Source organism: Orycteropus afer, unplaced genomic scaffold, assembly GCF_000298275.1.
Source record: "Orycteropus afer afer isolate SDZICR_OR568_19922 unplaced genomic scaffold, OryAfe1.0 scaffold00024, whole genome shotgun sequence".
NCBI lineage: Eukaryota > Metazoa > Chordata > Mammalia > Tubulidentata > Orycteropodidae > Orycteropus > Orycteropus afer.
The window spans coordinates 16,954,902-16,968,549 of NW_006921611.1; positions in this window are offsets into that span (position 1 = coordinate 16,954,902).

Genomic DNA, 13,648 nt, shown 5'->3' on the forward strand with positions numbered 1-13,648 from the left:
ATGAGGGATATCATTGCTGATGTCAGATGGATCTTGGCTGAAAGCAAAGAATACCAGAAAGATGTTTACTTGTGTTTTATTGACTATGCAAAAGCATTAGATTGTGTGGATAGTTACAAATTATGGATAATATAGAGAAGAATGGGAATTCCATAACATTTAATTGTGCTCGTGAGGAATCTACATAGACCAGGAGGCTGTAGTTCGAACAGAACAAGGGGATACTGCATGGTTTAAAATCAGGAAGTGAGTGTGTGAGGGTTATATCCTTTCACCATACTTATTCATACTTATTCAATCTGTATGCTATTAAATCTGAGAAGCTGGACTATATGAACGTGGCATCAGGATTGGAGGAAGACTCATTAACAACTTTGCTTGCCGAAAGTGAGGATGACTTGAAGCACTTACTGATGAAGATTAAAGCCTACAGCCTGCTGTATGGATTACATCTCAACATAAAGAAAATGAAAATCCTTACAACTGGGCCAATAGGCAGCATCATAATAGATGGAGAAAAGATTGAAGTTGCCGAAGATTTCATATTACATGGTTCCACAATCAACACCAATGGAAGCAGCAGTCAAGACATCAGACAACATATTGCACTAGGAAAATCTGCTGCAAAAGACCTCTTTAAAGTGCTGAAGAGCAAAGATGTCTTTTTGAAGACTAAGGTGGGCCTAACCCAAGCTATGGTATTTTCAATAACCTCATATGAATGTGAGAGCTGGACCATGAATAAGGAAGACTGAAGAAGAGTTCATGATTTTGAGTTGTGCTGTTGGTGAAGAATACTGAAAGTCCCATGGACTTCCAAAAGAACCAACAAGTCTGTTCTGGAGGAAGTGAACCTGGAATGCTCCTTGGAAGTGAGAATGGCCAAACTTCGTTTGACCTACTTTGGTCATGTTGTCAGAAAAGACCATTCCTTGGAGAAGGATATCATGCTCGGTAAAGTGGAGGGTCAGCGAAAAAGGGGAAAGCCATCAATGAGATTGATTGACACAGTGGCTGCAATGATGGGCTCAGGTATAACAAGTATTTAGAGGCTGGCACAGGACTGGGCAGTACTTCTTTCTGTGTATATAAGGCTGTGTATAAGGTCACTACTAGTCAGAGCCAACTTGATGGCACCTAATAACAACAAGATTTGAAGGTTTTAAATACTTTTCACTGACCTTTTTTAATAATAGGAACCTTAATGGTGCCCTAAGCATGTATATGAAAGGAATGTTTTGACTACCCCCTTGAGAGTCCCGGGAGCTCTGGTGGCATAGTGCCTAAGGCACTTGACTGCTAACCAGAAGGCTGGCAGTTCAAACTCACCAGCCAGTCCTCGGAAGGAAGGTTGGGCAATCTACTTCCATAGAGATACCACCTTGGAAACCCAAGGAGGGGTCGCTATGAGTTGGGATGGACTCCACAGCAGTAAGTTTGGTTTGGTTTGGTTGAAAGTCTCATTATAGGTTTCACTTTGGGTTATAGATCTTAGGGATAGGTTTGTAATTGTTTTTCTAAAGAGGAATATTTTCTTCCTGGTACATGAATAATCTCTTTTGGTTCAACAAAAATATGTATATTTGAGGTTAGCTTCATCACAAACTATTTTAATATCTTGAATGGCCAAACTAATCAAGTTTGTCTATAGAATAGTTAAACTGGTTTCTGCTTATAGTCACATAGTATAGTATCACGTGAAAGTCCATTCAGGATACTCATTTTAGATGAAACGGTTTTAACCACGCATACATCCATCCATCCACCTGTCCAACAAATACCTATTGGGAACTCATTGTCAGGTCATGTATCAGAAGCTGATTATATAGTGAAGTTAGAATTTTCCCTGACCACAAGACTCTTACCATCTAGCTAAGTCCTTTTGAATTGCTATGATAAAACAGCCTTGGATACATTAAATTTCATAATTCTGTTTAGAGAAAATGATATTTTTGGGCTTCCAACATATTTCATTTACTTTTTCCTTTGTGTTTATTCATAAGAAATATTGCCTTATTTATCTTTAAGTTTTTGTGTGAGCATGTGATCATTCATCTCACTAAATATATCATACTATTTTATACAATCACTTCCAAGGAAATGATTTTGTTGATTGCTCTTCAGGATTAATTTTGAAAATTACTGATTTTGATTTTTATAAATAGAGATACCATTCAAGGGGCTCTGGTGGTGCCATGGTTAAGTGCTTGTCTGCTAACCAAAGGCCAGTGGTTAAGACACACTAGTCATTTCATAGGAGAAAAAAAGTGATAAACTGCTCCTGTAAAGATTTTTTTTAATTAGTTTTTTTTTTTTTTTTAATTTTTAATGATTTTTTAAATTGTGCTTTAGGTGCTCTCATAAAGATTTACAGTATAGGAAATCTGCACCTATGGAGCAGTTCTACTGTGTCGTAAAGGGTCTCTATGAATTGGAATCAACTCAATGGCATATTACAATAGAAGTCATTTTGATCTATTACGATGTAAGTGTGTGTGTATGTGTGCATGTGTATTCAATGGGATTCATTTTATTTTAAATAAAATAGAATTATACTTGGATTTAGCAAATCTGATTTAGAAATATTGCAGCATCGGTTCTCCAACTCAATCCTCTGCTCAGTAGAAAGCAATTAATTCTAAAGTGTGTATTAGGAATTGTCTGTAAATACTTATCAAATTCTAGGTCCATTCTAATTTTAAGCAAATATATGTATATAAGTGTGTATATACACAGAGGATGTAATTCTTCCATATCTTTCTCTAATGTCCAAACACCTCTTCTTTCATCAGCCACAAGTGAATCAGGCTGTCTGACTGTTCATAACAGATTATGGTTGTTACCCCTGGACTCTTAGTTTATGAGTCTTAGGATTGAGTCAGGATTTCTCTGCCTGTTTTATTGATATAGTTATCTTGGCTGGAAAAATTTTGTTCATGAAGTTTTTTTCCCTTCCCTCCTTTATCTTCTCATCTTCCCTGTTATTCCCCTGCCTTTCTCTCCTCTCCACCTCCTTCCTTCTCTCCTTTTGTAGAAAACAAGAGAAGGAAATTTCCAAGAAAGGTATTAGTTGGAAAAAATAATCATTAAGTAGAAATATCCTTGGGACAGGAGATATAGTACCCACTTTTATGACTTCATACACCTGAGAAATGTCATCATGGTGGCACTGTCAGAAAGTGAAAATTGAACGTGTATTCTCAGTTCACTTAGTTATTTAGGTTCCTCATCAAGAAGCAGTAAATTGTATAAAAAACCAAACCTATTGCCATTGGGTTCATTTTGACTTGTGGTGACCCCATGTGTTACAAAGGAGAACTGAACTCCACAGGGTTTATTGGTTATAATCTTTATGGAAGCAGATCAACAAGTCTTTCTCTCATGGCACCACTGCATGGGTTCAAACCACCAAGTCTTCAATTAGCAGCTAAATTAAATTTTTTATGACTCTTAGGGACCTGGATCAGTGTACAGAGATGTGAATCCTGAGGAGAAAGGGTTAATTTGGAAATGCTTTGCAAACAGACTTGGCTGCAATGACCTTTGTCACCATTTGACAGATGAAGGACTAATAACTCATGCTTATTAAATGTTTACTATGATTACCATAAGGAGCTCTAGTGGTGTAGTGGTTAAGTTCTTGGTTACTAACTGAAAGGTTGGCAATTCAAACCCACGAGCCATTCCACAGGAGAAAGATAGGGCAGTCTCTTCCATGAAAATTATGGCCTTGGCCACCCATGGAACGGTTCTGCTCTGTCCTTTAGGATTACTATGAGTCAATATTGACTCAATGGCAATGGGTTTAATTCAATGGGTATATTTACTATGAACCTGGAAATGAGCCCTGGTGGTGCAATGCTGAAGTGCCCAAGTGCTAACCAAAAGGTTGCCAGTTCAACCCCAACCATTTTGTCTTAGTTTTCTAGTGGTGCTATAACAGAAATACCACAAGTAGATAGCTTTAACAAACAGAAATTTATTCTCTTACTGTTTAGGAGACTAGAGGTCCAAATTCTGAGTGCCAGCTCTAGGGGCTAGGTAGAAGGCTTTCAGCTTTGATCTTCAACTCTGCCTTTTGTTCCAGCCCACTGGAGCTGGAGGCTTCTCCTAACTCAGGCAGCTGCAGGGGCTGAGGCTTACAAACCCAAGATCAGCAGGTAAAATGGCACAATCCTACGATTAGCAGGCAACATGGCAGGTCACTGGTTCAAGTCTAGGAACTAGAGATGAAGACTTGACCAAATGCAGGATCCAAACATGTGGCAAGAAGCTGGACACCTTTCCCAAAGTTTTTCCATATATACTTGAAACAGGCCATGCCCTGAAAGCAACTGCCCTTCCACTGAATAACATCTCACAGAAGATTCCACCATGGAGTTGTTTATACCACATCCAATCTCACCATGGGGAATAACTACGTCCAGCTGCCATGCCACTCAAAATCATGGCTCAACCAAGTTGACACAGAACCTTAACTACCACACAGTGGCACAAGACCTGACAATCTGCTCCTGTAAAGATTATAGCCTAGAAAACCATATGAGGCAGTTCTATTCTGTCATATTGTTGGTGCCATGAGTCAAAAACAACTCAAGTGCTCCCAACAATCACACCACGAGTCTTGAAGGTTTTACAGACAATGCTCATCTCTAAGGTCCATTGTAAAGATTGAATGAGATGATATCATTATCCCTATTTCACAGATAGGGAAATTGAGGCTCATAACACACATATAAAGAGCTCTGGTGGTGTAGTGGTTAAGGCATTTGGCTGTTAACCAAAAGTTTGGTGGTTGGAATCCACCAGATGCTTCACAAAAGAAAGATGAGGCAGTCTGCTCCCATAAAGACTTATAGCCTTGGAAACCCAATAGGGGCTGTTGTGAGTCAGAATCAACATAATGGCAGTGAGTTTGGTTTTGGTCGAAAGAGCACATAACCAACATGGTAGAGACATGATTCAAATACTGTTGTGTCTGACTTCAGAGTCTAAACCCTCACTCATCCTGTTTCATGAGAAACTGAAGCATAAGAGAAGTGATAGCCTCTAATCCCAGTTCAGACTCCATCTCACAATCTGTAGTGTGTCTTGCTGCTGTGTTTCCTTGTTCTTGCTTTTGGCTATGAGATATAGGAGGTGCTGATTGGTAGGAAGTTCCCAGTGTAGAGCAGCAGAAAATCCAATTCTGCCCTGATTGATAAGGATTGTGCTTTGGGATGGACTGCACCTGGGAGGCAGCCTCCTTCTGGACCTTCTATTACTTGTATTAACAAACCCAGTGGAAATCACTCTTAAGCATTTCAGGGAGATGTGTGGCCTCTGTGAGGTTATCAGCCAAACAGTATATTTGGTTTTTAAATCAAGACATCTATAAAAACCAATTTGTCAGACTAATAAATTCAATTCTGAGTCACAAAGCCATGCAAGAGGATTGGAGCTTTGAATTGTTATTTTTAAATGTTTCATCTCCTGCTCCGAAAGGAAAAGCCCTTCCTCCCCCTCAAAGGTGAGATTGTCTCTTTCTTCTGATTCATATTCATCTTTCAAGATACAAGGTTTCTCATAGTTTTCTTTCTTTTAAAAGTGGGTGTATATATATTTTTTATCTCAGATTTAAACAATAACTACCTAACCCCAGTGCAATACTGTTTTGGAAATCCATTTAATTTCACAAATAAGTACCAAGGTGTACAGACTTGCACAATTTCTATTTTAATTGCATCATCTCTACCTAAAGCTTGGATTTACATGAATATAGGCCAATGCCTGGAATATTCTGAGTTTTGAACACTGTTCATTTGCAGAAGGGACACCTATTTGACCAAAATTATTTTCTTCTTTTTAGATTCAAGCTCCATTTTTTTAATATGAAGGTGAAAATAGAAAACTTGAAAACCACTCCCTTCTCCATTGCTTTGGATTTGTTACAAAGGTGAATGACCACAGATAGTGTACGAGAAGAAAACAACTAGACATTCATTTGGGAGAAAGATTGAAGAGACCTGTGAGATCCCAAGAAAAAAGCTGAGAGACTTTGGCTTTTCTTCAGCCTCAGTTGCCTTGCCTAACATTCTAATGAACTGTGTCTTAACCCAAATCACATGTGCTCAGCTATTAACCAGTCTCTCACCCCTTTCAAATAAAAACGATGCCATTATTTACGTATAAGCTTATTTCTTTGACCATCTGTTCAGGGAGTAATTCACTTTCAGAGGAGAAGTTTTAGTGACTTTGAACAGCTTTGAAGGGTGGGCAATCTACTTCTGTAGTGATACTGCCTCAGAAACCCAAGGAGTGGTCGCTATGAGTCAGGTCTAACTCAACGGCACATAACAACAACAACAATAAGGGGTCTTATGTAAGGAGCTCCGGTGATGTTATGGGTAGGGCATTTGGCTGATAACCAGGTCAGTGGTTCAAACTCACAAGCTGCTCTGTAGGAGGCAGACGAGGCAATCTACCTCCATAAAGATTTACAGCCTTGAAAACTCAGTAGGGGTTGCTATGAGTCAGAATCAACTCAATGGCAGTGGGTTTTAGGGATCTTCCATATAGTGGGTAGATGATTGGATTTGCAGTCAGTTCAAATCCCTGCTCTACCATTTACTACCCATGTACCTTTAAGATTAAGATTCCAGATTCTCTAAACCACATCTCCTCATCTGTGTAGTAGGTGTGCTGATACCTCCCAGGTTGGTTCTGAGGAAGAAACAAGAAGTACTTCAAAAAGTACTCACCACGGTATATGGCATAGTAAGCCTCAAAGAAAGGTATTTGATACTCCACAATACACTCTCATTCCCTCTATGAAAAGAAAATATGTATGTATACCTTCGATACACAGATAGGCACAAAGTATTTGTGGATTAAAACAACAAATGCATTGATAATTCCTCAAAGAATTAAAAAAAAAGTGCAAAATTATGGCTAGTTAAAAGAATAGCATGAGAGAGCAAAACTGAGAGTGAGAATGTGACAAATGTGGGGATGAGACATGGATACAAACATGAATAAGATCTAGATCTTGCCCTCAGTAAATTAGCAGTTTAGTGAGGAGGAAATCACAAACATCTAAAATCTTGAATATCTATTGCATGTTCGGTCCTTTATTACATGCTCCTAGGTTAGATGGAGGAAGTACAAGGCATAGTTATTGCTTTAAAAGAGTTTTTCATTTAGTTGGAGAAAAATCATGAAACAATAGTATATATTGAAAGTAGTTCTAGTCTTCAAGGAATTCAGGAGTTTTTTTATTAATGAAGATTGTACATTGGGTAATTATGATTGAGTGAGAGAAGGTGAACTAAAAATGAATGAATTCATTCAAAAGACATTCACTGAGTGCTGATTACATGAGAAATAACAGCACTGGGTATTGAGGATACTCGCTGCTCTTCAGAGTTCTAATTCTCTCTCTCTCTCTATTTTAATTTGAGTAATATTTGAGAAGGCTAATCTGATTAAAACAAACAAGCACCAGATATGACAAAACAAAGGTTAACTTTTTAACTGCTGCTTCAGATTAAAGAATAAATAGAAAGTCCCCTTAAAGTGGTCTTTGCTCTGGGGAGAATCACTTGTGTGCCCCTCCTAATGCAAGCATTGGATTTCTCTGGGAGAAAAATGTGATAGACTTTTTGTGACTTGATAGAGACTATTCCAGTCAAACCTCATGGTAGGTGCAGCTGCAGCCCAGCACAAAGAAGCTAAATGTTACCACAGTGATTTGAAGTCAGTGAAACCTATCTTCTTGGATGGGGTGGATTTATTGAGGGCTGCTGGTATGAAAGGACATCAAAGACTCCAAAAGAAAGAAAGAGAGTTTGGGTTGGTGATCCAGACACATGCTCAAGGCTCAAGGGTCCTTGGTGGGAAGAATGGCTTGAGTACTAGTGTGGTTGATGTTGAAATCAGCTGTGGAGGTTGTTGTTGTTAGGTGCTGTGGAGTCGTTCCCAACTCACAGCAACCCTATGCACAACAAAATGAAACACTGCCCAGTCCTGTGCCATCCTCACCATCTTTGCTATGCTTGAATCCATTGTTGCAGCCACTGTGTTAATCCATCTTTCCATCTTGTTGAGAGCCTTCCCCTTCTTCACTGGCCTTCTACTTTACCAAGCATCAAAACCTTCTCCAGGAAATAATCCCTTCTGACAACATAACCAGGGTAGGTGACATGAAGTCTAGCCATTCTTGCTTCTAGGAAGCATTCCAGCTGTATTTCTTCTAAGACAGATCTTTTCATTCTTCTGGAAGTCCATGGTATTTTTTATATTTTTTGCCAACATCACAATTCAAAGGTATCAATTTTTCTTCTGTCTTCCTTATTCATTTCACATGTATATGAGACTATCGAAAACACCATGGCTTGGGTCAAGTGCACCTTAGTCTTCAAAGTAACATCCTTGCTCTTTAACACTTTAAATAAGTCTTTTGCAGCAGACTTGCCCAGAGTACTATATAGGACAGTGTTTCACTGCTATTCATAAAGTTTTCAGCGGCCAGCTTTTCAGAAGTTGACCACCACATACTTCTTCCTAGTCTGTCTTAGTCTGGAAGCTCTGCTGAAATCTCTCCACTATGGGTGACCCTGCTGGTATTTGAAATACTAGTGGCATAGCTTCCAGCATCACAGCAACATGCAATACCAGTATGACAAACTGACAGACGAGTGGCGGGCACCTGTGGACTCACCTATTCTAACACAGAGACTGTGTTATGGAAAACTATGGCTGAGCAAAGCAATGTGAACTAAAAATAGTTATTCTTTAGTGCTCACTGTGGGGCACCACCAAAGCCTGAAGAGGTCTAAGGGTCAACACACCCAGCATTAGTGTAAAAACCATTCGTCAGGTCAGGGCTAGTTTTCAACCAGGAAATAATAATAATAATAATAATGTTGTTGTTGTTGTTATGTGCCGTCGAGTCAAACCCGACTCATAGCGACCCCTCCTTGGGTTTCCGAGGCAGTATCACTACGGAAGTAGGATTGCCCAACCTTCCTTCTGAGGAGTGAATAATAATAATAATAATAAATATTAATATAATAATAAATAATAGTGTATTAGAGAGGATCAATATATCTCTCTGGGATTAACAGATCAGACTCCAGATTTCTCTTCATTTAGTTTTCAGAAACAGAGCTAAATTCAAATGAAAACTATGTTGAGATATAGTTTTTCACCTCCCCGATTGGCAAAAATTCAAAAGCTTGAAACTCTGTTGCCAAGGCTATGGGTAAGCAGACATTCTTCTTCAGTGTTGCTAGGAATGCAAAATAGTGCAATTTCTATGGAAGGGAGTTTGGTAATATCCAGAAAGCTATGCATGCATTTTCCTTTAGTCTAGTAATTTCCTGGATTGGTAAATTTCTAGGAATTTACCCTGAAGATGCAACCAACAATATGCAAAACACAAGGTTATTCATTGCAGAATTATATACCAATGTACTGGGGACAGGAAACCCTAGATGCCCATGTACGGATAAAGAGATAAATAGACAGTGATATATCCTAACAATGGAGTACAACACGCAGCTGTAAAAAGTAAAAGATCTGTATACTTTCCAGGACATACTGAAATACAGAACAACAAGGTCAAAATGTTATCTACAGTATGCTAGCTTTGGCATAAGTGAAAAGGGGAAGAAGAATTCATTTGTTTATTTTGCAGAGAGACATGTTGTTGTTGTTATGTGCCGTCGAGTTGGACCCGACTCATAGCAACCCCTCCTTGGGTTTCTGAGGTGGTATCACTACGGAAGTACATTGCCCAACCTTCCTTCCAAGGAGTGGCTGGTGGGTTTGAACCACCAGCCTTCTGGTTAGCAGTCAAGTGCCTTAGGCACTATGCTACCAGAGCTCCTGCAGAGAGACATATAACAGCACAATCCAAAAATTGGTAGAATTAGTTACTAACAGGGGGAAGGGATTTCTCTGACTTTATCTTTTTATATAGTATTGATATTTAAATGATGTTAATGGTTTACATGTTCATTAATGAAAATTAAATCAACAAGGAATTGTATTTCTCATCTCTAGCAGTTCCATTTCTCTGCTCTCCATGTTCATATTCTCCTTTAAATACTTGAAAAAAAAGTCATAATAGCCTTCTAATATCTTCATCTTTACAATGGAGATACCTGTGGACACTGTCTTAACAAGTAATCAAACAGCACCATCAGCAGTGGGACAAGCTGACATTTAGCATTAAGAAGAACACAACATTACTGTTGTTATTGTTAGGTGCCATCAAGCCATCTCTGACTCATAGACATCTTATGTATAACAGAATAAAACATTGCCCAGTCCTGTGCCATCCTCACAATAGTAGGTACATTTGAGCCCATTGTTCCAGGAACTGTATCAATCCATCTTATTGGAGGGTCTTCCTCTACAAGCACAATGTTCTCCATTGATTGATCCATCCTGATAACATGTCCAAAGGAATAGAGAAGACAGAGTTTCACCATCCTTGCTCCAAATGAGAATTCTGGCTATACTTCCTTCAAGACAGATTTGTTCACTCTTCTGACAGTCCATGATATTTTCAGTATTCTCACCAACACCCAAATTCAAATGTGTTAATTCTTCTTTGTTCTTCTTTTCTCATTGTCCAGCTTTCACATGCATATGAAGCAAGTGAAAAAACCATGTCTTTTGGACAGAACTGCCCAGTGCAATACAATGTCTGATTTCTTGACTGCTCCTTGCATGGGCTTTGATTATGGATCCAAGTAAAATGAATCCTTGACAACATTAATATTTTCTCCATTTATTATGATGTTGCTCATTGGTCCAGATGTGAGGATTTTTATTTTCATGTCATAGGGTAATCCATACTGAAGGCTATAGTCTTTGATTTTCATCAGTAAATGCTTCAAGTCCTCTTCACTTTCAGCAAGCGAGGTTGTTCCATCTGCATATCACAGGTTGATGTTTCATCCTTCAATCCTGATGCCATGTTCTTCTTCATATATAGTCCAGCTTCTTGAATTATTTGCTCAGCATACAGATTCAATAAATATGGTGAAAAGATACAACCTGACACACACCATTTCTGATGTTATACCAGGCACTATCCCCTTGTTCTGTTTGAATGACTTTATGTTGATCTATGTAAAGTTCTGGATGAACACAAGTAAGTGTTCCCGAATTCTCATTGTTTGCAGTGCTATCCATAATTTGTGACAGTCCACATAGTCCAGTGTCTTTGCATTGTCAATAAAGCACAAGTAAACAACAGCACTAGTAGTTACCAAAAAACATTTAGTTTTGAACCTAATCATGAGAAAATAAATAGACAACTCCAGACATTCTACAAACCAGCTTGCCTTTCATTTTCAAAAGATCAAAACAATATTTTTTAAAAAGAGACATAACAATCAAGTATAGTATATGATTTTTAACTGGATCCAGGGTAAACAAACAAACAAACAAACAAACAGACAAACCACCCAGCCATAATGGACATTATTATGGGCAATTGGACATAATTGAACATGGACTATAATATTGTATTAATGTTAAATTTATTGACTAGTTAGTAGGAGAATGTTCTTGTTTCTGGGAGATAATGTGAAGAAACTTAAGGGTGAAGTGTCATGATGATTACTTTCAGAAGGTTCAGCAATTATAGTGGTGGGCTGGGTGTGGAATTTAGATTTCTCGGGCCTGAATGAGCTAATTGCTCCTGGAATCTGAACCTAGATCCAGCCCCTCAGCTGTCCTGAGGATGAAAGTTAGGTGGGATTCTGTTATTTAAAGGAGGAAAAATGGACAACCAGACAGACGTCCACTACACAGAGAATGAATAATCCATTTTGTATTCCACAAAAATCTGTCTGGAATGATACTGAGGTTGGAATAACAAACTAAATAACCCACGGCCATTGAGTCAAGTCTGATTCATAGCAACCCCCACTGGATTTCCAAGACTGTAAATCTTTACAGAAGCAGGCTGCCTCATCTTTCTTCTGAGGAATAGCTGGTGGGTTCAAACCACCGGCATTTTGGTTTGCAGCCAAATGCCTTAAACGCTACACCACCAGAACTCCTTGGAGGATGGAATACTGTGGGTAAAATTGAAGCCAGGGACACAGGTAAGGTGTCTTGTTAAAATAATCCAGGTGAAGAAAAATGAGAGTGTGAACAAGGACAATCTAATGGGCATGGAAAGGAGGAGATTTAACTAAAAATTATAGGCAATGAAGAACTTGGTAATTAATTGGATACTTCTCAGCATTGTATGCACATATAACCACAAGGTGCAGACTCTGTCTTTTCATTACTTTATTACCTATGCTTAGACCAGGGGTCGATGCTCAATATTGAACACATATATAAAAAATGCTAGAAACAAAAGATCTCTGATGATGCAATGGTTAAAGCATTTGACTGCTAACCAGAAAGTCAGTGGTTTGAGCCCATGAGACACTCCACAGGAAAAAGATGAGACAGTCTGCTTCAATAAAGATTTACAACTTCGGAAACCCTATGGGGCAGTTCTACTCTGTCTTATAGGGTTGCTGTGAGTTGGAATCTACTTGATAGCAGTGGGGTAGGAGCAGTCAGATAGAGGAAGATCAATTTCATGTGGAGAAGTCCAGAAAGATTTCTTGAAAGGAGTAACCCTTAAAAGATGAATGGGGTTTTGACACCAGTTAGCAAATAGATATTTCTGAGAGGTAGCATATGGCACTATGAAAAGAGAATAAGGTTGGACAGACAAGTGAATTCCAGAGCTAACCATATCCTGCCACATGACCTTAGAGTCATGTCACTGAAGTGACTGGGCTTCTGTTTATTGTTAGAATAAAGGAAGTTGAATCAGTCGAATCATATGATTCCAAAGTTTCTTCCAACTCCTCTATGTCTAATATACTATTACTTGAATTATCTGAGAAAATGTGCTGTCTCTAGAATGTAGATTTCATTGAATACATGAAATTGTTTGGTTCACAAGCCTTCTTTGAGCTTAAAGAGGATGAGGTTATGAAGATGAATGGGACTAGACTCTGCCCTTGAGGAGACTGAGGTCCAGTGAGGTTAGACAAGCTTGAGGGTTTCCAATTAAAGCTTGGTATTCCCTCTCCAAATCTGGTTCTTGTTTCACTATGTTATTTTAGGGTCTAATCACACAAGACTTTGATTACCAGGAAAAAAGAGTTTGTCCTCATTCTATATTTAGGAGGCAGAGTGTGAGGAATTATTTGTTTTAAAGAAGGGCACACCATGATTTAATTTACATTAATATGATTAAATATGCCATATGCATATTAATGGGAGCTCTGGTAGCATAGTGTCTAAGGCACTTGACTGCTAACCAGAAGGCTGGCAATTCAAACCCACCAGCCACTCCTCAGAAGGATGGTTGGGCAATCTACTTCTGTAGTGATACTGCCTCAGAAACACAAGAAGGGGTCCTATGAGTCGGGTCTGACTTGATGGCACATAACAACAACAAGAACATGCATAATGACACCTAGTGTTAATGGTATTAAAAAAGTTGAGCTTCAAAGATGGAATTGTGGGGTGAGGTTCCGGCAAGATGGCGGACTAGGCAGAAAGACTGCACAGACCCTCTTCAACAAAGAAAAGGGAAACCAATTAACACAGACACAGAAGATTATCCTGGACCCCTGAG